This window comes from Microtus ochrogaster, chromosome 21 (assembly GCF_000317375.1).
Source record: "Microtus ochrogaster isolate Prairie Vole_2 chromosome 21, MicOch1.0, whole genome shotgun sequence".
Classification (NCBI taxonomy): domain Eukaryota; kingdom Metazoa; phylum Chordata; class Mammalia; order Rodentia; family Cricetidae; genus Microtus; species Microtus ochrogaster.
In genome coordinates this window covers 2,061,523-2,065,276 of record NC_022022.1, presented here as the reverse complement: position 1 = coordinate 2,065,276, position 3,754 = coordinate 2,061,523, and the positions used below count along the sequence as shown (strand labels likewise).

At 51.0% G+C, this 3,754-nt stretch overlaps 2 non-coding genes across 2 annotated transcripts; both read right to left on the bottom strand.

Moving 5' to 3' along the window:
- Nucleotides 1-1,599: 1,599 nt before the first annotated feature.
- On the bottom strand, nt 1,600-1,673 carry Trnan-guu. The gene has a single exon. It is a non-coding gene; the product is annotated as a tRNA-Asn (tRNA).
- A 947-nt stretch (nt 1,674-2,620) lies between these two features.
- Nucleotides 2,621-2,784, bottom strand: LOC113457243. The gene has a single exon (XR_003377875.1). It is a non-coding gene; the product is annotated as a U1 spliceosomal RNA (small nuclear RNA).
- Between the last annotated feature and the right edge of the window lie 970 nt (nt 2,785-3,754).

The following is a 3,754-nucleotide window of genomic DNA, read 5'->3' as shown; positions in this document are numbered from 1 at the left end:
TAGCTTCAGAATGTTTACCTAAGAATGTAGCCCACAACCTTCAATTGGTGTGTTCATTTTCTCGTTTCACAGTCTCTCGTGAGTTGGGGGGGGTCATGTTATCCCAGACTTGAGTGAAAGATGGTGTTTACTATGCCCTGGGTCTTATGGTGATTGACAGTGAAGGCGATTTTGTGAGTTCACCTGAGACAGCGTGATTGACAGAGAAGACTGCAAGCAGCAAACCATAAAGATAATGTTTGAGTTCCTCGGTCAACTGGGCTTGAACAAGGGAGACTGGAGTCTGTGGCAAGACATTAAATTAGCTTGGCGTGGCCGGGCGGTGGTGGCGCACGCCTTTAATCCCAGCACTCGGGAGGCAGAGGCAGGCGGATCTCTGTGAGTTCGAGGCCAGCCTGGTCTACCAAGGGAGTTCCAGGACAGGCTCCAAAGCTACAGAGAAACCCTGTCTCGAAAAAACCAAAATAAATAAATAAATAAATAAATAAATAAATAAATAAATAAATAAATAAATAAATTAGCTTGGTGTGGGGTACAGGGGATAAGACAGCAGTATGCTGGGATGGGCAAGAGAGACAATAGTGCCATGACTCGGATTCGAACCCAGATTGCTGCTGCCACAACACAGAGTACTATAAGACCGTGGCTCGGTCCAGATGTCCATCTGTTCCCTTCTGGCCTTGGTGCAGGGGCGGAGTAGTCCGCCTCGCTTGGGCACAGGTCAGCGCTGGGAGCAGGCCAGCCTGAGCTGGTTTTCGAGACTTCTGACCGGCCTGTCCTGCAGAAGTGATTTCTCCAACGCAGCTGGGTTGGGAGCTTGGGAGCAGCGACCGCGCGAGTGAACGCGTCTGTACCTCAGTTGGGTGGTGAGGCCCGTGGCTAACTGTGAAGTCGGTGGATCGATGCCACTCTTGCAGGTGTACTATTTTCCCCAAGCACCTGATAGCCCTCCATCGCCCTCCTCTCCACGGTGACTGGGGTACCTGGGTAGGGGGCGAACTGTCCTGGGGTCCTTCCAAAGAGCTGGGGAGCAAACCAGCGGTCCAGAGCCTTCCTAGACGCTGCCTGCCTACAGAGGCCAAAACCACCACTGCCAGTTCCCGGATTCCTTTACCAAACACCGTCGGGCCTGCCCGTTTCTGTGGTTTATTTTGGTGTTTCCACACCACATGGTTTTCGAAATCGGTTCTAAGGTTTGTGATTAGGAATTACGTTGAGATCACCCTTGTCGTATGCAAATCTTTAGCCGGTGGTGTACTTTACCTGTTTTATTAAAATCTGGTCCGTTTCCTGTGCTTTGGTGACTTGTTTTCCATAATTTTCCTTTATTAAGAAAGGATTCTCACTCTACCCATCCCCAAGTCAACTAAAGACAGCAGGTGGGGGTTGTCCACAGGTGTCACCCTTCCCGCCCAAAATAAAAATTAGCTTTGTTGTTTTCCCTGCCAGTGGGCCAGGCCGTAAATAAAAAGCGTCGGCAGGCACTTTAGTTAGGGATTTTCGGAGGCTTGCTGAGAAAGCAGTAGAAGCGTGTACTTTCAAACTAACAATCAATATGCTCGCACACTAGCCACTGACTGTTAAAAGCCCGAGGGCCATCGTCCCTGGGTGGGCTCGAACCACCAACCTTTCGGTTAACAGCCGAACGCGCTAACCGATTGCGCCACAGAGACGATGCACAAATGAATGCCCCGTCTCCTTAGTGAGTCCAGCGTCACCGCAGCGGCCACACCTGGGAAGCCCGCCCGCCCGCCCGCAGCCGAGCATCCGGAGCTAGAAGACTCAGAGCCAACAGGCCGGACGCCCCGCTTCCCGACCTCGCGCGTACTTTATGACCCCGCAGCCACCCGGGGGTCGGGGAAGGAGCCCAAGTGTGCTTTAGGGTCCGGCCCTTTGCAGACCCCGAGCACGGACGCGAGGGGGGCTGGTGTGGGCTGGAACCGCCGTGGGGCCTGCGTGGGAAAGGCGGCGAGTGTGGTGCCCGTGCTCAGAAAGTCCGGACGGGAGAGGTGGACGAACTTGACCCGGAGTGGAGAGAGACCGGCGAGGCGAGGGTTGGTTGGGGGTGTACGTGTGGCTACGCACCGCGGGGATCAGGGGATCCGGAGCCCGGTGGAGCCCCAAGGCATATCCGAGAGAATGGTGACTATTAAGCGACTGGAGCGTGTTGGGAAGACGATATTCCACTAGGATGAGGGTGTGTGTGTGTGTGTGTGTGTGTGTGTGTGTGTGTGTAACAGTAAAAACACCTGAGGAGGGACAAAAAAAAAGAGAATTGCTTCCTAACAACGGTATCAATTAAGGGTAATTTAAAACACTCTTTGAGAAGGGATGTGCTGTTCCCGAGTCAGGGTCTGACAGAAACCAAGGGGGAAAAAAAGCTGGAGTTGGCACAGTTGCCAAAAAAAACTCCCGCTTCCAGGTAAAAAAAACTCATAATTTCAAAGCTTTCGACGTTCTCTCATTAGTATAGTACATGATTTCCTAAGGATAACTTCTATAAAGCCAACACCAATTTCCTTATCAAATAGGAAAAAGCAGGTGCATGCTTAGAGGAAAATAAAAATCCGGTGCTACACATCTATCTCAGTTAACTAGAGGCACAAACGCGACTTAACATCAGGGGAGAGCGCGAACGCAATCCTCCACTAGCAAAAATTATACAGTCGAGTTTCCCGCATTTGGGGAAATCGCAGAGGTCAACACACCCCAAGTGCAATGGGTGAACCTCGCCCTGGGAAAGCCACCTACGTGATCATGGTATCTTCCCTGCTAGATAAGTATGCTTCGCTGTCCTGCAGCCCAGACTCAGCCCCACCGGTCCTACTCTCTGAGCATACGGTCATTTCGCCGTGCATACTTCAGAACTTGCCCGGACGCGCACCCCATTCCTGGGCCCCGCTGCTACTCATGAACCCGCGGTGACTTCCACGCCGCGCTGGAAATCCCTCGCGTTTCCGCAGAGTTTGCGGATGTGACAGTCCCTGCGCGCTCCTTATCTGCATAGACCCCGCCTCCAACCTGCACCCAGGACTGACATCACACTCCTCCCCTTTGCCCCGTTGGCTTGGTGAACTTTCTTGCTAGCGGAGAGCTGGATGGAGTGTTGCAGGATCAGAGACAAATCACCTAGAATTATCTCCAATCCCAAATAGCCGATGGTTGCTCGCCGCTATGGTCTCACAGCCTTGTCGCTGTTTTTGGTGTGTACCAGCAGACCTCTATCTTCCACCAACACGAAGTACATGAGATCATTCGACCCCTGTAGAGAGAAAATTCTCTAAGTTGCTGGGCAGGTTTTACAAATCTCATTCACCTGTGATAAGTGGTTGCTGAGTTACAACACAGCAAAAATAGCCCCATAGGCCATTCTGAGAAATCTTGTACAACCAGGGCAATTCTTAAGCTAAAATAAATAGCCACAGGTACCAGACCTATGTACCTTAAGATGGGCCAGTGCTGTGCCCCAAGGCGCAGAGACGGAAGCTACTTGAACAGCAGATCTGTTTTCTTTACATGTGTTAGACGAGTTAAATTCCTCACCTGGGTCTGGCATGACCCCCATGTTTGCCAAAGGAGTCAGTGAATCTCTCTAAGTAAAGCAGGAGATAAAACATTTGCTTTCGGGAAAACATGTAGTTACACTTTCTCATCAGGTTCAGCAGCCCTCAAGTAACTACATGAAGACTTATTAACACTTATTTTAAAAAAGCCTGGCTATTAGCTTAGACTTGTCCCACTAACTCTTTTAACT